Here is a 22785-nt window from a genome sequence, read left to right as displayed (position 1 = left end):
CCCCCCCCCCCCCCCCCCAAACCCCACCCAGAGGTTACACACACCCCAATCCTGGATTTTACGGGGCGGGAACCCGAGATGTGTGTTTGAGAATTGGTGAAAGCTGGAAACGCAGGTGATATGGAGATCCTGCTGAATTTAGCAGCAGGTTCTTAGTAGAATTTTCTTACACTCTTTTCCGTCTAGCAGACAATCAGGTTCAGAGATTGCCTGACAGGAAAGCCTGTGGCACAAGGTCACATCCTGGGATAGCTGAGGTATGCTTTCTGGCAATGATGAAGAGATTGGTAGAGGGGCTTGGGAGAGAGAGATAGTGATCACGGGAAAGAAAAAGATTATGGGAGAGGGTGGCGATCACAAGGCAGGCAGAGATTGGGGAGGCAGTGGCGCTGTGGTATCGTCGCTGGACTAGTAATCCAGACACCCAGGGTGATGCTCTGAGGTCCCATGAATGAATCCCACCATGGCAGATGGTGAAATCTGAACTTAATTAAAATCTGGAATTAAAAGTCTAATGATGACTATGAAACCATTGCCGATTGTCGTAAAAACCCAACTTGTTCACTAATGTCCTTCAGGGAAGGAAATCTGTCATCCTTACCCGGTCTGGCCTACATGTGACTCCAGACCCACACAGAGATAGGGTTGATTCTTAACTGCCCCCCACTGAAATAGTCCAGCAAACCACTCAGTTCAAGAGCAATTAGGGATGGGCAACAAATGCTGGCCCAGACAGCGACGCTCACATCCCAATGGGGCCAGTTAGGAGGAAGCACTCCTGCTACTCTTGGCCCACAAACAGCTCCTGTCTCCCTTTAGCTGCTGGTTTTCCCAAACCTCAGGAAATATCGCCGTTAGGCTGCCAAAATCTGAAGCGCAGGATCTCATTGAAATATTACAACCACTGTCTCTCCTCCCGAGAGCAAGTTTCTTAGCAAGCCTCAAATCTACCATGTTCAACCTGGAAGTAGATGTGTTCACAGTGGGTTGAAATGGAATTTCACAGTTGAATATTTAAGCCCCATCAGTCCTCACCCATTAGACCCCACTTCCCTCCCCCCCACCCTATCCTCAGTACCACCTCTACCCAAACTAATTTAACCTAATACCATATTTTGGAATTTGGAAGCCTCTTCAGAGGTGATAACATTGTACAATCCTCAGTGTCTTAATAAAGGCAGCAGGAAGCTGTAAAAGGGGAGCCATTCATTTTGAAATAAAAACAGAAAAGCTGGTACTTTGCCGTTCAAGCTGTCAGGATCTTCCGGTCTTGCTGACAGCGCACCCCCGCCACGGGTTTCCCGGCGAGTAGGGGTCCATTGAACTGGAAACCCCATTGACAGTGGCAGGGCCGGCCAACGGCAAACCACCTCCTGTCACAGCGAAACGTGCGGCAGGTTGGGGGTAAATCCCGCTCATGGTGATGGCAAAGCTCAGTCATGTGGTGATATGCCTGTGAACAATATTACATGCACTCAGCAGTGCGCCCTCCGACCAGCAGGTGGTGTCAGACATCAGGCATGTGACATCCGGCTATCGGCTATAAGGTGTATACCAGGACAGTCACACATAAGGTGTGACTCAATCAGTCACTTGGCCTGTGTAGCATTCTGATTGCTAATTTACCACATGTACATCAATAAAACATCATTACAGTTAAGTCACCAGCAGTTTTGTAGATTCACTGCATAGACAAGATCACAGAACACAACAAATAGGTCTGACAGTACAGTGAAGATGGAAACAGAGTTGTCATTTTGAGTCAAATATATCTCTTCTTCAGTTCTGAAGAAGCTGTATTCAACTTGAAATATTCACAGAGTAGCATTCAGATTTACTATACTTGTTTCTTTACTTGTATTATTAGCCTCTGAATTTCCTACTGGCAGAGCGATATTGATGCTTCGCTGCAAGTTGTAATGATTTTAGGTCTAGACTAGACCTAGGTGTAATAACTAGAGGTCCAGGCAATACTGTTTTATTTATAATTGATGATTTGCAGATAAAGGGATCAATTCAGATTATCCTCATACGCATTTGGATAGTTACAGATACTGCTGATCACAAAGAGTCATCGGACTCGAAACGTTAGCTCTTTTCTCTCCCTACAGATGCTGCCAGACTTGCTGAGATTTTCCAGCATTTTCCCTTTCGCTGCTGATCACAGCATGTTATTAGCTGCAACAAGTCACATGACCTAACGCAGTGTTTAACAAGGTTCCTCTCAGACAATATCTAACAAAAATGAAGGATGAAAAAGATAAAGCTGCAAATAGAGTATGGAATTAACTTGTCATTAAATAGAAGGCACCAGAGACTGGGAAAGACCTAAAAGGCTCAAACAAGGCACAGTTGCAGAGAATTAATAATAATAATAATAATAATAATCTTTTTTAAAAAATAATCTTTATTGTCCACAAGTTAACATTGCAGTGAAGTTACTGTGAAAATCCCCTAGTCACCACATTCTGGCACCTGTTCCTTGTGTCGGAGATATTGTGGCCCACTGGTTGGCACTGCTGCCTCACGGCGCCGAGGTCCCAGGTTCGATCCCAGATCTGGGTCACTGTCCATGTGGAACTTGCACATACTCCACGTATTTGCGTGGGTTTTGCCCCCACAACCCAAAGTTGTGCAGGCTAGGTGGATTGGCCACTCTAAATTGTCCCTTAATTGGAAAAAATGGATTGGGTACTCTAAATTTATTTTTAAAAAATAATAATCTTTATTGTCCCAAGTAGGCATACATTAACACTGCAATAATCCTGCTTTCAGGAAATTCTCAATTAATGAATGTGGATTTGGGCTACAATGGTGACATGGGCTGGAATTCTCCGGCCATTGGGATTCTCTTTTCCCACTGGCAGCGCACCCTCGCCCGTGGGTTTCCCAGGATGCCTTCAATGGGAAATCCCATTGACAAGCGGAAGGAAGAAAGAATTCCGCCACCATCGAATTGCATGTCGCGAGAAACATGCGGCCAGAGGATCGGAGAATCCAACCCCTGCAAGGATCGCTGAAAATGGAAGTGAATAAATCTAAAGCACAAATAAGATGCTGAAAAGAAAGGCCCTGAAATGAGAGGGACTGAAATATGGGGTGTTGCTGTATTAAATTTCATTGTGCAGGATGAAATTCATTCATTATTGTGGGATTTAATCAGATATATCTTCTAGAAAGAAATGAAAAAGTTACAAATGTAAGTAATTTTTCAAACAGTTCAGCCTCAGAAGAAAAACCTTTGTGTAACTTGACAAAATACGCTGACGTCAGCTTTGTGCTACATTGCCTGAAATGGCTGGCTCCTCAATAATCTCTTCCATTAAACTTTCGGAATTGGCTTGAAGCTTTAATCTTGTACTCAACCGGATGTCAGTGCAGTTAGATGATGCCAGATTATTAGTGCTGTCAACCATGCACCTCGTTAATTTAAATGGAGCATAAGTGATTCTGATAGTTTGCTGAAAGGGTCAACTTAAATTCAAATGCTCCTTGAGACCACTTTGAGCCCATTAGTGTGATAAACCTCTGAAGTGGTGCAGCGCAGGTCAATGTCTACACTTCTTCAGTTCCTGATCAGAGCACTTGTGCTGAGAGCTTAGCTGATTTTATATGCTCGGGTGTTCCAAATCTCAGACTGGAAGCTCTCACTGTATTTTGCAACTTGGTACACTGTAAGGATAGATATAAAGACCAGTGAAGAGTGCCCCAGACATTTGTATGCTGATTTCAAATAAAATCAATGTTTATTTAACAATAAAATACACACAAGTCAGTTATTTAGAAACACACGTAGCTACTTTAATGGCTATGCACTGTATCTTTAAATTTACCCAGTTGCAATCCCTCTATTTTCCTCACTTCAGAGCTAGCCCTCCTCAAACAACATCACATAGGTTTAAAAATTATAGGTAAAATCCAGCAATAGTTTCCACACAAGGCAGTTATATCTTTCAGGGTTGCTTCCGACTTAGGATAGAACACGTGGTTTCACAAATAGGCTTTCTCCAAGCATAGCTTGTTGGGAGTTGACACAGCTTCTTGCTGTGGGTGAATTCGCAAAAAACAGCTAACTTGCATTGGGTGAACTTATAGAATCATAGAATTTACAGTGCAGAAGGAGGCCATTCGGCCCATCGAGTCTGCACCGGCTCTTTTGAAAGAGCACCCTACCCAAGCCCACACCTCCACCCTATCCCCATAACCCAGCAACCCCACCCAACACTAAGGGCAATTTTGGACACTAAGGGCAATTTAGCATGGCCAATCCACCTAACCTGCACATCTTTGGATTGTGGGAGGAAACTGGAGCACCCGGAGGAAACCCACGCACACACGGGGAGAACGTGCAGACTCCGCACAGACAGTGACCCAAGCCAGGAATCGAACCTGGGATCCTGGATCTGTGAAGCAATTGTGCTAACCACTATGCTACCGTGCTGCCCTATGGCCCTGATATACTGTTTTTTCCCTTTTGATCTTCCCTTATCCGAACTAGCCTTCCCAGAAGTCACTCTGAATCACCTTCATTTCATGAGTTCAACTATAAGAAGGTCATTGTGAAATTCACACCTCATCACTTCCTTTGAACTTTCAACATCTTTATTTACACGTATGACATTCTACCCTCATTTGTTGACAACTTGACTTTGGTAAGCATCTATTTTTTTTCTTTGATCACTATTTCCTGGCACCTCCCCCACCTCCCACCCCCGCCTTTTTAGAATGGAAGCGTCATAATTGAAAAGACAATTTCATTTCCCAACCATTTCCTACTCTGATTACAATACCAAAATGCATGCATTAACATGAAGATATACCCCAAAGTTCCTTTCCAGGTGAAGTCTCTGTCAGTCCTTTCACATCAGTTTTACACGTCTAATTTCCTTACACTTTATATCCTTGATAATGCATCTGCAATTACCTTTTCTCTTCCAGCCACATGGGTTATTTTTTAAGACAAGTGGATGAAGTAACAGACTTCTGGTATTCCGATCTCAAAATCTTTCCAGAAAAAGTAGTGGATTATGATCCGTTTAAACAATTATTTCCAATGGTAACATAAAGTAGAGAATGCTGCAACGCCAAAATCAAACCCTACGTTTCCTTCTTGATAGCAGAATACTTTTATCGATGACTATTTAACTTTCTTGAAAAATGCCCCACAGGTTTTTCGATACATCCCTCCTCATCCTGCAGTAACACAGCACCACTGCCAATATCACTTGCATCAACAGCCAGTTTAAACCGTTTATCGTAATTCGGTGTCGCCAAAACTGCCACTGCTGCCAACTCAGTTTTTACATTTCTGAATGTAGTTTGGCACTCCAGTGTCCAGTCAAATTCCTTATTCTGTTTGCAGAGTTCCATTAATGGCACAACCGCCCTGCTAAAGTTCATCATGAATATCCGATAATTCCCAGAAATCTCAAAGCTTCCCTCTTTGTGGTAGGTTCTGCACATTCCAAAATAGCATATATTTACACATCTCGTGGAGCCATCCTTTGATCACAATTCTAACTAACATTGGCTGCTGGTGAATCATTACTTTAGAACATAGAACATAGAACAGTACAGCACAGAACAGGCCCTTCGGCCCTCAATGTTGTGCCGAGCCATGATCACCCTACTCAAACCCACGTATCCACCCTATACCCGTAACCCAACAACCCCCCCCCCCCTTAACCTTACTTTTATTAGGACACTACGGGCAATTTAGCATGGCCAATCCACCTAACCCGCACATCTTTGGACTGTGGGAGGAAACCGGAGCACCCGGAGGAAACCCACGCACACAGGGGGAGGACGTGCAGACTCCACACAGACAGTGACCCAGCCGGGAATCGAACCTGGGACCCTGGAGCTGTGAAGCATTTATGCTAACCACCGTGCTACCCTGCTGCCCCTTACTTTAGGTAAGAAGGTAACTGAAAACCCCATGATAGACAGCGGTATTTCCCTGAAAACGGTGCCCAGTGGACAGACGTGAGAGGAATTTTGAGGAGAGCAAGAAGAGAAATAATTTAAGATGGGGTGGGTGAGAGAAGCTCAGGAAGGAGTTCATTGCTCAGGACTCCGGCATTATAAGCAAATACTTTGAGTAACACATGATTTGAAATGATTTTTTTTTTCTTCAGCTTACTGACAACCTTTCAGGGTCCAGAACAAAAGAAAAGTTGCAGTAACGGACAAAGATTTCCGTAACAAGGCAGAGGCAATTCCAGCTGTCACTTGGCGTTTGGATATATTTCCGTCATCTCTACTTAAAATTCATGGGGCTCTCAAAGATTCAATCGCTCCCATTAGCATTCTCTGGAAAAATTATTGTCAGGCAGCACAGTCTCTCGGGTGATACAAGTTTGGTCCTTGTGATGTTATACAAAACTATTCTCAGGTAGAAATTATACATTTGTTTCAGCGACTTCAATTAAACGATTTAGATAAGTGCTTTGTCTTTTTATATATATCACCAACATAGGAGCAGGTATTCATAATGTCTACCTAATTCGCCATTATATTCATGTATTCTCAGAGATCGGAAGCGGCACGTGACGCACTACTGCCTCACGGCACCGAGGACCTGGGTTTGATCCTGGCCCCAGGTTACTGTCTGTGTGGAGGTTTCACATTCTCCCGTGTCTGCGTGGGTCTCACCCCCAAAACCCAAATATGTGCAGGGTAGGTGGATTGGCCACGCTAAATTACTCCTTAATTGGAAAAAAGAATTGGGCACTTCAAAAAAAATGTATTGTCAGAAGTCTCTTGCTTCATGCTTTTTTGCAATTTCTCATGTTGGGCACAAAAAAACTCGAAAGGAGCTCTAAACATCTCACTGGTGAGAATTCAGACAGCAGCCACCGGAGACCTGGTCCAATGTGGTGGTGAGGTCTCATCAACATTGTATAGGTCAGCCAGTGGCTGATGGTAAGGTTGGCCAGTGATGGTGGCCCACGTTATTCTTTCACAGCATTGGGAGGCATTCAGTCTCCGCCTACCCCCAGAGAGTAGTTTAACATTTAACTTTTAAAGCCGCTTCCTGTCGCTCACCAGATTTGACTAACTCTAACCCCTAATCCCCAACCTTAACCCTAACACCTAACCCCGACCCCAAACCTAACCCCTAACCCTAACCACAAAGTACATGCTGCTCAGCAATTGTTAAAATTGCATTTAGGATTCTGTGGCTGTCAAAGGATTGCAGGGACATCCATTTTGTGTGCTTCAGACAGCCAGTACCTGCATGGACAGATAGGGTAAGGGTTAGTAAAATTTGGTAAATGAGTGGAAGAGGCTTGAAAAGAGGCTTTCTATCTGGGCCTGGATTAGGGTGTAGCTTCAGTTCCAGGGAAGAATAGCGGTTGTTAAATTCTTATCACAGTCTTGAACTTTCAATAATCCCAAGCAGTAAAAAGGTTTCACAAGAAATTCAAAATACATGAAAACTCGAGGGACATTATGGTGGCGAGTGAATGAGTTCATCAGTGCAATTTTAACACAAATCCAGCCCCGCTATCAGCCAGTTGGAAAGGAGTTAAATTCACCCCTCATTAATTTCACATAAGGTCATACAATAAGGTTCCAGCAAAACCCCGTAATAGGCAAAATTGGTGCCAATGAGCTTGCTTTTCAATGGGTGTCAATTAGATAGGTCCGAGGGCAGCATTGTTTTTGAGGATATACTCTACAGCTAATTGTGGTATAGTACCTGTATGTGAAAGACAGGGGGAGCCACTGAGCAATACAAGACACCTGGAAAACCTTTTTTGCCATGTGGATAAGGGCTCAGAGTTTGATTAGTTTGGACACAATCAACCCTGCTCCCAGTAAAGCCCACAACATAACTGTGTAATCTTGCTGATTTGTAGCAGTTAGTTAGTAGTTCCACCAGCCATTCAAGTCCGAATTACACCAAAAGTCTAGTTTTATGTTAAGTAAAATAGAAATGATATAGGGGGCGCCAATTAAAACATATAGAGTCATAGATGTTTGCAGCATGAAAACAGGCCCTTCGGCCCAGCTTGTCCATGCCGCCCAGTTTCTATCACTAAACTAGTCCCACTTGCCCACATATCGCCCATATCCTTCTATACCCACCCTGCCCATGTAACTGTCTAACTACTTTTTAAAGGACAAAATTGTACCTGCCTCTACCACTGCCTCTGGCAGCCCGTTCCAGATGCTCACACCCTCTGTGTGGAGAAATTGCCCCTCTGGTCTCCTTTTTATCTCTTTCCTCTTACCTTAAACCTATGCCCTCTAGTTCTAGACTCCTCTAAATTTGGGAAAAGACTATCTACCTTATCTATGCTCCTCATTATTTTATAGACCTTTATAAGATCACCCCTAAGCCTCCTACGCTCCAGGGAAAAAGTCCCAGCCTATCCAGCCTCTCCTTATGACTTATACCATCAAGTCCTGGTAGCATCCTCATAAATCTCTTCTGCACTCTTTCTAGTTTAACAATATCCTTCCTATAATAGGGTGACCAGAACTGAACACAGTATTCCATGGGTGATCTCACCAATGTTTTGTACAACTTCATCAAGATGTCTCAACTCCTGTATTCAATATTCTGACCAATAAAACCTAGCATGCTGTCTGCCTTCTTCACCACCCTTTGCACCTGCGACTCCACCTTCAAGGAGTTATTAACCTGTATTCCTAGATCTCTTTGTTCTGAAATCCTCCCCAACTCCCTACCATTAACTGAGCAGGTCCTGCCCTGCTTTGATCTACCAAAATGCATCACCTCACATTTATCCAAAATAAACTCAATCTGCCATTCGTCGGGCAACTGGCCTAATTGTCCAAGATCCTGTTGCAATCTTATGTAACCTTCTTCACTATCCACTATGCCACCAATCCTGGTGTCATCTGCAAACTTACGAACCATGCCTCCTATATTCTCATCCAAATCATTGATATATATTAAAGAAATAACAGTGGACCCAGAACTGATCCCTGAGGCACACCGCTGGTCACAGGCCTCCAGTTTGAAAAACAACCCTCACAGCCACCCTTTGACTTCGGTCGCCAAATCAATTTTGCAATCAATTGGCTAATCGACTGACGTCACTGGCCTCGATGATACTGTTATAGATAAACAGTGTGTATGTGTCACAATACAAAATGGGTTGATCCCGTCAAGAAACCGATTAAACTCCAGACAATGTAATCAATTTACAGGGGGCCATCTGTCTGACTGAAGTAATGAGATAGCTAAAACAATTTACAATGAGACACTTTAAGACTATGTCAAGTATCCCATGATGCTTCAGACGACCATTTTAGGTTTCCACAAGGACCAGGTGTTGTGTTAGTCTGACCCCTCACCTGAAACCTGCCCCGCATGGTTAAACCTGCCAGGGGTATAAACCCCATTGGTATATTCCCAGGATCTCCGGGGCTCGAAAGCTTCACCACCACAAGGTCACAAGGTGAAGTGCTGGGACTGCAGTTTTTTCTGGGTCTTTTACTCACTGTCTTGTCCCTCTTCCTACCATCTCCTACTTTCTCTTATGTATATCTACTGGTAAAGTCTAGCACGTTCTCAGCCTACCGATGCTGGGTTTTCCATGATGCCGATGATCCACCGACCATCCTTCTGTAGCACCGCTGGCATGCCATTGATTCCATTTAAGGCAAAGGGAATAATGCTGCAGGCCTGTGGTTGTAATGGAGACTTGCCCCATATGAAGTTCTCTTTAAATAAAGTGTTCCTGAAGTCCTTCTATCTCTCAAAGTGGATTGAGAGAGAAAGGTTGTCAGTAAAGAATGTCCCTTTGTGCTTGGAAAGGTTATCCGTTGCTGAAATAGATTCCCCTGACAACCAGGTGCTGAGATCGAAAGAGTATAATAACAAGAGCAACTTTCATTTCTATAGCACATTTGACACAAGTAAAGCGTGTACGAGGATGTATGAGCGAATGAGGATGCTTATTGGCACCTAAGCCTTGACCTCTCTTGACCATTCTTGTGAGGTCATTTAACTTTTTCCTGCAGTGTGGAATTGTGAGACAGTTTGTTTGGGGAATGTGGGGGGGGGGGGGGGGGGAGTGGTGGTGAGGTACACGGATTGCCTCTGCTTACAGTTAGCCGGCACCAGCTAACATCTTTCACAAAGAGGGGCAGGAACTCTTCTCGGAGGGTGTACCACTGGTTTGGCCTTTGGTTTCAATTGTATTTTATATTGAAATGGAAGAGCACCGATGCCTTCAAAGACGGGAGGAAATCAATCTAGAATTCCTTGAATATCTTCCTGAACAGGCGGAAGAGGTGAACTTGTGCTATAAATTCTTTGAACTAGGTGACGATCCTGACAGGCTTGTGCACCTAAGAGAGAAGATCTGTTGAATTCAACAATCTCAAATCTTAATGAGATGACAGTGTGATTCGTCACAATTAGATAGCACAATCCCATTGAGGTGATTGCGTTGCCATTATAATCACTTAATTGACAACCTGTTTTCTGTATTTTAGGAGGTTGACTCAGTTGCGAAAGGTCATTTGTGTTTATCAAGTGGCCTAGTGGTTAGCACAACCGCCTCACGGCGCTGAGGTCCCAGGTTCGATCCCGGCTCTGGGTCACTGTCCGTGTGGAGTTTGCACATTCTCCCCGTGTCTGCGTGGGTTTCGCCCCCACAACCCAAAAATGTGCAGAGTAGGTGGATTGGCCACGCTAAATTGCCCCTTAATTGGAAAAAGTAATTGGCTAATCTAAATTTAAAAAAAATAAAAATAAAAAATTTGTGTTTATCAAGTTTGCGGAAGCTCCTGTGTCTAGCTTGAAAATGATTTCAGAACCATTTACTTGAAGTGGTGTGTTCCACTCAGATTCCATGTTAATAGATTGTACTATTTGAGGACGAGATGAAACATCTATAGTAGCATCACATTTTTCAATTATGCCTACAAAGAAGGAATCTTCTCAGCAATAAACATCAAGATAATTGTCAGAGATATAACTTTTGTAGGTGTCTTCAGTTCTGTCTACACTTCTTATGTTCATATGCGTCTTCGGTAGATTAGCAGATATAAATTGTGTTGCTTTAAGTGAAGTTCTGCATTGCACAGCAAAATGGTTGAGTTTGCAACATGTTGAGCAAGTTTTTGCAAGTGCAGGACATTTTTTATGTGGGTGGGTATGTCCACAGCGCCAACACGTCATGAGATTTGTTTTGTCACGTGCAAAGTGTCTTCGTGCATGCAGAACGGTCTTCTTCCGTCTCGCATCTTTTGGTGAAGTGCGCATGTGCAGGTCGGGAATGTACATGCACAATATGGCTGCTGTCCAAAATGTCCATATTTCTGAACTGCGCCACAGCTCCATCGCAATCGGTCCCAAGGCTCGTTTCCGCGCCCTTTTCTTTTTTCAGAATCTCAGAATACTGACTTGTAGATAATTCATGCACTTGACACATTTCCATAGCGTTTCCTAGCTTCAGGTCTTTTTGTCTTAACAAATGTTTCCTGAGCTTTTCATCTACGATTCCAAAGACAATCTGACCTCTGATCATAGAGTCAGATAATATGGAGAAATTACATATTTGAGCTTTGAGTTTTTAATCTGTTATGAAGCAATCAATAGATTCCCCATCTTTTTGCATCCTTTTCTCAAAGATAAATCTTTCATATGTTTCATTAATTTGAGTCTTGCAGTGCAGATCAAATTTCTGTATGACAACATTATATTTAGTTTTATCTTCGCCCGTTGCGAATTGAAAGGAGTTATACAGTTCTATGGCTTGTGGACCAGCCATCGTTAAGAGTAATGCTAGTTTACGATTATCACTCGCATTGTCTAAAACAGATACAGACAAAAATAGCTGAAACTGTTGTTTTAAAAATTTCCAGTTAACATCTAGGTTACCAGGTATCCTGAATTGTCGTAGAGATTGAACTTTCTCCATGAATTTGGGATTCTTCTGTGTTTTGCAGTAACAGGTCTGTAAGCAGTCTGTTATTTGAAGTCTGAGTCGCTTGCTAGTATTTGTTTGCTAGAATCAAACTAATCTATCTAAATAACTTCAGCAGTGACCTGGTACCATGTTATATTCCTTGCCTTTTCCTCCAAGATAGCCAGATATGTAGGCCGGGATTCTCCCAGTCAGCGCCGGCTTGGAGAATCGGAGTTGACGCTGAGACGGCCCGCGACGCCGGTCCGACGTCGGGACGCGATTCTCTGGCAACCAGAATTCCTAGAGATGCTGTCTTATATACAGTGAAATAGTGATGCCCTCTCGTGTTTGAATTACACATAGATTCAGATATTAGCCCTTTACTATACTGGCATTATACATATCATTACAAGCTCCAGGGTCTTATAATAAATCAGGGTCTGGATTCTACGATTGCCCAACCGCATGTTTCTCAGCGGTGCCCTGTTCACTGGCGCCAGGATTCTATCTTCCCGCCGCTAATCAATGAGATTTCCCACTGTAACCACCTCACATCGCCAGGACACACGTGGGTGAGCGTGCACTGCTGGCGGGAAAAGTGAATTGCAACGGCTGGTGAATTCCAATCAAGAGCTTTTTTTAATACAACATCTCGAGGTAGATGTAACATCCCCACTGAGAGAAATAATTGGATTTGCCAATCTTTCAAGATCATAGAATACAGCAGTTAAAGATAATCAAGGTAGATCTTAATTGAAAGGTGTAAACATTATCCAGTAATTACTGCAATTATGCAGGTCTCTTTGTCCCCAGGCTATATTTAGTTAAAGCACAAAGGCAGATGTTTGTGAAACGTCAGGCATGAGTCGTTTAGTCCGACTGGAGTATTTTCTTATGGCCCTTCAAGCTTATGTTTTCAAGACAACCAAAATAGACTCCTGAGGGAATCATTTTTTGATGAAGACTTGCTTTCATGCCAAACGTATATGAGTTTGACAAGATTCAAATGGCGGAGTTCTTCTGCTGTAAATCATTCACATTCTGTGGCTTGTGGGTCTGATTCATTGCTGAGGTCGCGAACACAATAAAATTAGCCGTTTTGATTTTGAAAGGGGTCTGAAGGGACTGTCCAGTGGGGTTAAGCCGATGACCTAGAACTGGTGACCAAGCTTTTGAGTTGGTACCAAAAGCACTAAATCTGTGCTATTGTCTGAACTTCGATCTTGATTGAAATGTTTCTAAATCTCATCATTTAAACAATCTTCACGCCTGAGGCTTTCCAAGTATAAAAGCGCAGGATAGATATTTCACTTGAAGAGTTGAATGGTAAGGCACTTTGAAACCCCAAGATTCGACATATTCCAACAATAGTCTGCATTTTACATTTCTAATGTCAGTAAAACTGTCGGTGTCCGCCATCATTGCTTTTTGAAACTGACAGCAACTTCTGACATCCACAAAACTGTAGTCAACTGGGGAAATCCAGCGGTAGCCATCGGCTCAAAGAACAAAGAACAAAACAGCACATGAGCTGGCCTTTCGACCCTCCAGTCGGTACTGGTCATGATACAACCTTTGCAAAACCCCTCAGCACTTCCTTGTGCCATATCCCTCTATACCCATCCTAACCATGTGTTTGCCAAGATGTCTTTTGAATGCTGCTAATGAATCTGCTTCCACAACCTCTCCTGGCAACGTGTTCCAGGCACTCACTACCCTCTGCGTAAAAAACCTGCCTCGCACATCTCCTCTAAACTTTGCCCCATGGACCTTAAACCTGTGCCCCCTGGTGACTGACCCCCTCCACTCTGGGAAAGAGTGCCTGCCCATCCACACTATCCATGTCCCTCACAATCTTGTAGACCTCTATCAGGTCACCCCTCAACCTCCGTCTTTCTAATGAAAACAGCCTGAGTCTATTCAGCCTCTCCACATAGCTAACGCCCTCCAGACCAGGCAACATCCCGGTAAACCTCCACTGCACCCTCTCCAAAGCCTCCACATCGTTTGGGTGGCCATGATGTGGAGATAGAACGTAGAACATACAGTGCAGAAGGAGGTCATTCGGCCCATCGATTCTGCACTGACCCACTTAAGCCCTCACTTCCACTCTATCCCCATAACCCAATAACCCCTCCTAACCTTTTTGGTCACTGAGGGCAATTTAGCATGGCCAATCCACCTAACCTGCATGTCTTTGGACTGTGGGAGGAAACCTCAGCACCCGGAGGAAACCCACGCAGACACGGGGAGAACGTGCAGACTCCGCACAGACAATGACCCAGCGGGGAATCGAACCTGGGACCCAGGCGCTGAGAAGCCACAGTGCTATCCACTTGTGCTATCGTGCTGCCCACCCCAGATGCTGGTGTTGGTCTGAGGTGGGTCCAGAAAGAAGTTTTACAACACCACGTTAAAGTCCACCAGGTTTGCTTTGAATCACTAGCTTTCGGAGCGCAGCTCCTTCCTCAGGTGACGATTCACCTGATGAAGGAGCTGCATTCCGAAAGCTAGTGATTCAAAACAATTCTTCTGGTAGTGTGGCCAGAATTGTGAGCACTATTCCAAGTGCGGCCTTACCAAGGTTCTATACAATTTTAGCATGACTTGCCTGTTTTTATAGTCAATGCCCCATCAAATGAAGGCAAGCATTCCGCATGCTTTCTTGACTACCTTGTCCACTTGTGTTGCCACCTTCAAAGATCTGTGGACATGATCGCCCATATCCCTCTGACTTTCTATATTCCTAAGAGTTTTGCCATTTACTGTATTTCCCCTCTATGTTAGACCTACCAAAATGCATTACCTCACATTTGTCCGGATTAAACTCCATTTGCCATTTCTATGCCCAAGTCTCCAACCTATCTATGTCCTGCTGTATCTTTTGACAATCCTCAACACTATCTGCCAGTCCACCAAACTTGGTGTCACCCGCAAACTTACTAAGCAGACCGGCTACATTTTGCTCCAAATCATTTGTGCACATTACAAACAACAAAGGCCAAGCACCGATCCCTGTGGAACACCACTAGTCACAACTTTCCATTCAGAAACCTCCACAGGTTGCTCTGTAGATGTTCCAGCAGATGGAAATCTTGAGAAATCACTTGAATTGACGTGAACATATTTTTACACCTTTAGTCTCTCTGTAAAGTCTTTTGTTACACTTCGTATAATTGGCGTTTAATTTCTTTAAAAAATTAATTTACAGGATATGGACATCACTGGTCAGGCCAGCATTTATTGCCCATGCCTAGTTGCCCTTCAGAAGGTGGTGGTGAGTTGCCTTCTTGTGATGCTGCAGTCCCTGAGGTGTAGGTACACCCACTGTGCTGTTGGGAGGGAGCTCCAGGATGTCGCCTCAGCAACATTGAAGGATCAGCCAATATATTTCTAAGTCAGGGCGGTGAGTGACTTGGTGGGGAACCTCCAGGTGGTGGGGTTCACAGGTATCTGCTGCTCTTGTCCTTCTAGATGGTAGTGGTCATGAGTTTGGAAAGTGCTGCCTAAGGAACCTTGGAGAGTTCCTGCAGCGCATAATGTAGATGGTCCTGGATGGTGTTGAGCTTCTTGAGTGTTGTTGGAGCTGCACTCATCCAGGCAAATGGAGAGTATTCCATTACACTCTTGACTTGTGCCTTGTAGATGTTGGATTGGCTTTAGGGGGGGTCAGGAGATGAGTTACTCGCCGTAGGATTCCTCACCTTTGACCTGCCCTCGTAGCCACAGTATTAATATGGCTAATCCAGTTCAGTTTCTGATCAATGGTAACCCCCAAGATCTTGATTGTGGGGGTTACAGCGACGGTAATGCCATTGAATGCCAAGAGGCGATGATTAGAACAGTACAGCACAGAACAGGCCCTTCGGCCTTCGATGTTGTGCCGAGCAATGATCACCCTACTCAAGCCCACGTATTCACCCTATACCAGTAACCCAACAACCCCCATTAACCGTATTTTTTAGGACACTAAGGGCAATTTAGCCTGGCCAATCCACCTAACCCGCACATCTTTGGACTGTGGGAGGAAACCGGAGCACCCGGAGGAAACCCACGCACACACGGGGAGGACGTGCAGACTCCGCACAGACAGTGACCCAGCCGGGAAGATCCTGTCATGTAGGAGATGGTCCTTGCCTGGCACTTGTGTGGTGCGGATGTAACGTGCCACTTGTCAGCCCAAGCCTGGATATTGTCCAGGTCCTTCTGAATTTGGACATGAACTGCTTCATTATCTGAGGAGTCACGAATGGTGCTGAACATTGTGCAGTCATCTGTGAACATCCCCACTTCCGATCTTATGATGGAAGGGAGGTCATTGATGAAGCGGCTGAAGATGGTTAGGCCTAGGACACTACCTTGAGGTACTCCTGCAGTGAATTCCAGGAGCTGAGATGATTAACCTTTGGCCACCACAACCATCTTCCTTTGTGCCAGGTACAACTCCAACCAGCGGTTGGACTTCAGTTTAGCTAGGGCTCCTTGATGCCATTCTCGGGCAAGTGCTGCCTTGATGTCAAGGGCAGTTACCCTCACCTCACCTCTGGCATTCAGCTCTTTTGACCATGTTTGAACCAAGGCTGTAATGGGGTCAGGAGCTGAGAGACTCTGGCAGAACCGAAACTGGGCATTTGTGAGCAGGTTATTGCTGTGTATGTTTTGCTTAATTGCCAGGGGCTGGTTTAGCTCACTCAGCTAAATCGCTGGCTTTTAAAGCAGACCAAGCAGGCCAGCAGCACAGTTCGATTCCCGTACCAGCCTCCCTGGACAGGCGCCGGAATGTGGCAACTAGGGGCTTTACACAGTGACTTCATTGAAGCCTACTTGTGACAATAAGCGATTTTCAATTTTTCAATTTTAATGACACCTTCCATCAGTTTGATGATGACGGAGAGTAGGCTGATAGGGCGATAATTGGCTGGGTTGGATTTATTCTGTTTCCTGTGTACAGGACATACCTGGGCAATCCTCCACATTGCCAGATAGACGCCAGTGGTGTAGATGCACTGGAACAGCTTGGCTCGGGGTAATTACTGCTGAACAACCTCTGAATAAACCCTGAAACTGTTTACACTGTGACACTGGCCACAGATCTATATTCATGAAGGTCCACGTGTACATCAACTTCGACTAGGACCAGGCGAGCCTGGACACCAGGGCCATGGGATTCACCCGCTTAACTGGCATGTGGTGGATGCAGGATGTCATGGATTTAATCCACATGGCTCTGCGGTCTCCATGTGGCATGCGGCACGGATCATGAACCGCAAGGGATAGCACTCCCTCAATGTCCAAATCGCCTGTGACCGCAAAATGCGCATCATGCAGGTGTGTGCCCATTTTCCAGGGAGCATCCATGATAGTTACATCTTGAGGGTGCTCACAGATCTCAGCTGCCTTTGAGGATTGATGTGGAAATGCCGGCGTTGGACTGGAGTGAGCAGAGTAAGAAGTCTTACAACACCAGGTTAAAGTCCAAAAGGTTTGTTTAGAATTCACTAGCTTTCTGAGCGCAGCTCCTTCCTCAGATTCACCTGAGGAAGGCGCTGCACTCTGAAAACTAGTGATCGAAACAAACCTCTTGGACTTTAACCTGGTGTTCATAAATCATAGAAATTACAGTGCAGAAGGAGGCCATTTGGCCCATTGAGTCTGCACCAGCCCTTGGAAAGAGCACCCCACTCAAGCACACACCTCCTCCACTCCATCCCCTTGACCCAGTAACCCCAATTTACCTTTTGGTCACTAAGGGCAATTTAGCATGGCCAATCCACTTAACCCGCACATTTTTGGACTGTGGGAGGAAACCGGAGCACCCAGAGGAAATCCACGCAGACAGGGGAAGAACTTGCAGACTCTGCACAGACAGTGACCCAAGCTGGGAATCGAACCTGGGACCCTGGAGCTGTGAAGCAATTGTGCTAACCACTATGCTACCGTGCTGCCCCAAAGTTTTATAAGACTTCTTACTGTGCCTTTGAGGAAGATCAGCGGCTGGCGATATGGCTCCTCGGGGACAAAATGGGCCTCAGGAGATGGGTGATGATGCTGGTACGGAGGCCACAAACATATGCTCAGCTCATTATAACCAGGCTCAAGCATTTGTTGGTCAAACAAGTGGTTGGACTGCTGAAAATGTGGTTGCAGTGCCTGGACCGCTGTGGGAAGCCCTCAATACAGCCCCCAGAGGGGTCCCGCATCATAGAGGTCTGTTGCGATGTGCACAGTCCAGCACTGCAGCAAGGAGAACAGCTGGACCAAGAGGAGATGGAGGAGCGCCATGTCTTCTCGGATGAGGAGAAGATCGAGAAGGGCGGAGGAGGAAAATGGATCACTGGCAATGGCCAGGGCATACATGAGTGAAGGGCTAGGAATGCCCTCGTAATATCTCGGTTTGGGGACAACCAGGACTAGGGACTGATGTGTTCTCCTATTATGGTGTCTAACGTCAACTCACTAATGTGGGATGTCCTCATGCTCGTGCCTATATTCATGGGCAGGGCGCTAAAGCCAATGGCCGAACTCTGCAGGATAAAGATGTTGATTTGCTTTGAGGACAGAGTGATACTCAGTAGGTAGCACAGTGGTTAGCACTGTTGCTTCACAGCTCCAGTGTCCCAGGTTTGATTCCCGGCTTGGGTCACTGTCTGAGCGGAGTCTGCACATTCTCCCCGTGTCTGCTCCAGTTTCCTCCCACAGTCAAAAGGTGTACAGGTTAGGTGGATTGGCCCTTAGTGTCCAAAAAGATTGAATGAGGTTACGGGGATAGGGCGGAGGTGTGGGCTTGGGTTGGGTGCTCTTTCCAAGGGCCGGTGCAGACTCGAATGGCCTCCTTCTACACTGTAAATTCTATGATTCTATGCTCCTCTCATCCTCAGCGATGTGCCTGACTTCTGCCTGACAAATGTTCATCCTGGAGTTCAGTTACTAGTGGTGTACCGCAAGGATCTGTTTTGGGGCCACTGCTGTTTGTCATTTTTATAAATGACCTGGAAGAGGGTGTAGAAGGATGGGTTAGTAAATTTGCAGATGACACGAAGGTCGGTGGAGTTGTGGATAGTGCTGAAGGATGTTATAGGATACAGAGGGACATAGATAAGCTGCAGAGCTGGGCTGAGAGGTGGCAGATGGAGTTTAATGCGGGAAAGTGTGAGGTGGTTCACTTTGGAAGGAGTAACAGGAATGCAGAGTACTGGGCTAATGGCAAGATTCTTGGTAGTGTAGATGAACAGAGAGATCTCGGCATCCAGGTACATAAATCCCTGAAAGTTGCAACCCAGGTTAATAGGGCTGTTAAGAAGGCATATGGTGTGCTAGCCTTTATAAGCAGGGGGATTGAGTTTCGGAACCACAAGGTCATGCTGCAGCTGTACATAACTCTGGTGCGGCCACACCTGGAGTACTGCGTGCAGTTCTGGTCACCACATTATAGGAAGGATGTGGAAGCTTTGGAAAGGGTTCAGAGGAGATTTACTAGGATGTTGCCTGGTATGGAGGGAAGGTCTTACGAGGAAAGGCTCAGGGAATTGAGGTTGTTTTCGTTAGAGAGGAGAAGGCTGAGAGGTGACTTAATAGAGACATATAAGATAGTCAGAGGGTTAGATAGGGTGGACAGTGAGAGTCTTTTTCCTCGGATGGTGATGACCAACACGAGGGGACATAGCTTTAAATTGAGGGGTGAGAGATATAGGACAGATGTCAGAGGCAGTTTCTTTACTCAGAGAGTAGTAGGGGTGTGGAACGCCCTGCCTGCAATAGTAGTAGACTCGCCAACTTTAAGGGCATTTAAGTGGTCACTGGATAGACATATGGATGAAAATGGAATAGTGTAGGTCAGATAGGCTTCAGATGGTTTCACAGGTCGGCGCAACATCGAGGGCCGAAGGGCCCGTACTGCGCTGTAGTGTTCTATGTTCTAAAGAGCTGAAAGGATCCGGCCAATGAATGGGCTTATCATGGGGTTCAAAGGTGCAGGATGACTTATCTCAGCTACTGCAGCACACCCCCGCTACCCCCCCCCCCCCCCCATCCCCCACCCTCAACCCCCACAGCCCCCTGGGGTCAGGGGTCCTCTAACTTGCATCCACGATGGACAGCCTTTTTGCACTTTGTCAGCCTTTGGCATCCTCGACCTGGAGGGGAGTGGGTTCGGGGCACCCGTGCCAGCAGCAGCACGTCTTTACTGAGTCATCAGTGTTTGGGAGATGGGAGAGACATTGCGCTATCATTCTTACACTACACGGAGATGAGAGGTCAAGTGTACGCGGGGTGGGGGAGGGGGGGGGGGCCTGGGACCATGGAATGAAAGGGTGAAGGATTTGCTGGTGAACAAACTGATGCTTAATGCAAGAGATTTATTACAATGGTGACGTATCTCTGCTAGTGCCCAGGTTCACCCAGGCTCACTGGGTGCCTATAGTTTCTTACTCTTCCTCACCCTCCTGCTACATCTGGGTGTATCTGCAGGTACCACAGCTGACGTTGAGGAAGCTGCCTTCCACACCCTGTTGCCTGAGATGAGGTTGGCGGGTGTCCGCTGGGAGGCCAGATCAGCGAGGGTCTGAGTCTACTTTCGGGCTGAATGAGTGTTGCAGTGCTGTCCTCCTCAGTGTAAGGGGCTAGAAGTGTATTGCTCATAGGGAGGGGGGGTGTCAGATGGGCTGGGCACCCCAAGGGTCTCCCGGATGGAAGGCCGCAGGCTGTGCTCCCGCCGATTCTCTTTCCTTTGCATCCCCGGGGATCTCTATGCTCCTCCGTGGGATAGAGGGACAGCTCAAAGAAGATCCAGAAACACCGCCATCCTCTGGCGCACATATTCCTGGATTGCCAGGACTGTCTCACCGTGTAGTTGAAGCCCTGCACCATAGAACTCATACCGTCAGCCATGGAGGTCATGAGCTGAACCATGGAACAGACATTCCCCGCCGTGGAGTGCACTTGCTGCACCAAGATCACCACTGTGGATGCTACCCTCTCAGTGTTGGCCTTGCTGTGTCAAAGTGACGGCACTATCTGTGGTGATATGCATCACTGTAAATACACAAGGGGTTAATGTAAATACACGTAGACTAGATAGACACTAGAGGGAGCACCAGAGACATGACACACAGACATTCAACCAATAGGTCAGTAAGATAGGACATGACCAATGGGCATTCACGATACACACAGAGGTGACACCACCACAGGAGGGCGCTACACCAACCCATATAAAAAGGACACAGCACACATGATCTTCCTCTTTCCAGTGGAGACACTCAGTGAGTACAGACACAGGGTTGATTGAACAATACACCCACCACGTGAATTGTAGCAGACTGGTTCGTCAGTCTGAGTAGCTATAGAAGGATGAACAATAGAGTCGAATCCAAGTAGGAGAGTTGTTAATAGTTCAATAAACGTGTTAAAGCTATCTCCATGTCTGAACCTTCCTTTGTCAGAGTGCACATCAAGGAAGCAGCTTATGCTAAGTCAAGAGCATAACAAGACACTATCTCCTTGGACAGAAGGTGATGGGGCTCCTCCAGTTGGTCTTGCAGTCCGAGGATGGTGCTGTTATCCCTTCCTGATACTCACAACTGTATCTTTATAGGTCCAGCAGCTCTGGGTCGACCAGACCTAGGGGCTCATCATCGGGCAGGGGCTCAGCACAATCCTGGGCCCCAGCATTCCTCCGATTGCTGGATCTCTAGGGCGTTCCTGCCTCTGCCTGCTGTGGATCATCAGGTGTGAAGTGCTCACCAGAAACCTGCCTACTAGTTAACCCACCGAGGTGTGAGTATCTGTGCCGGTGGAGGGTGCGGGCGACAGTTGTGATGCATCTTCTATGCTGGTGTCTGAAATGTCTCGCTTGGTCAGTGATGTCCAGAGGGTGTAAGGATCATCCGGGTCGGTCGCCTGATTGCCCTGCCAGGGAATGTAGATGGCATGAGCACATCCCGGGGATAACTGATGGTGGAAAGGTTCCGCACATGAGGCTTTAACTATGACTGCGTGTTTTGAAGGTTCTCACTTTTGTCATCTGACCCCACTTCGCCCTATGCACAGGAGTGGTTTAGCTCCATGCTGGCCAATTCAAGGGCTCTTTCCTCAAACGGTATGAGGCATTTGAGCTTAGGCATGGCACCGGCTGGCTGTGCCCACTCACAGTGGTTATGCTTGGGTTTATCCTGGAAAGAGACAGATGGCAAGAGTGTAGGCGGGAGTATTGCCAGTTCAGGTGGTGATGAAGTCTGGCATGCGTAGGACTTGAATGGGAGTGGGGATGTGAGGAGCAGATTAGCTACTGGGGGGTAACATAGGGAGTTGAGGGGGAGGGAGGCAGAGGAATGCATGATAGATGTTGGAAATCCATGATGTGGCTGGGTGACAGATCACTGTGGAGGCATGACGGGTGGATGAAGGTGTGCAGCTGGGTCATGAGGTGGTACACTTACCATGCCTGCACGGAGAAGGTCATTCACCGTCTTGTGACACCGCTGCCCTGTCCTCTTCAGCAATGAGTTTGCACTGACTAATGCTGCCAGGCCAGGTGCCTCAATGGCTACCGTCTTGTGGCCTTGATGTCGATCATTATGAAGTGCTTTGAGAGGTTGGTCATGAGGCACATAAGAACTAGGAGCAGGAGTAGGCCATCTGGCCCCTCGAGCCTGCTCCGCCATTCAATTAGATCATGGCTGATCTTTTGTGGACTCAGCTCCACTTTCCGGCCCGAACACCATAACCCTTAATCCCTTTATTCTTCAAAAAACTATCTATCTTTACCTTAAAAACATGTAATGAAGGAGCCTCAACTGCTTCACTAGGCAAGGAATTCCATAGATTCACAACCCTTTGGGTGAAGAAGTTCCTCCTAAACTCAGTCCTAAATCTACTTCCCCTTATTTTG

The sequence above is a fragment of the Scyliorhinus canicula genome, chromosome 12 (genome assembly GCF_902713615.1).
Source record: "Scyliorhinus canicula chromosome 12, sScyCan1.1, whole genome shotgun sequence".
NCBI lineage: Eukaryota > Metazoa > Chordata > Chondrichthyes > Carcharhiniformes > Scyliorhinidae > Scyliorhinus > Scyliorhinus canicula.
The sequence above is the reverse complement of the archived record's forward strand: the minus strand, read 5'-3'. Positions refer to the sequence as shown.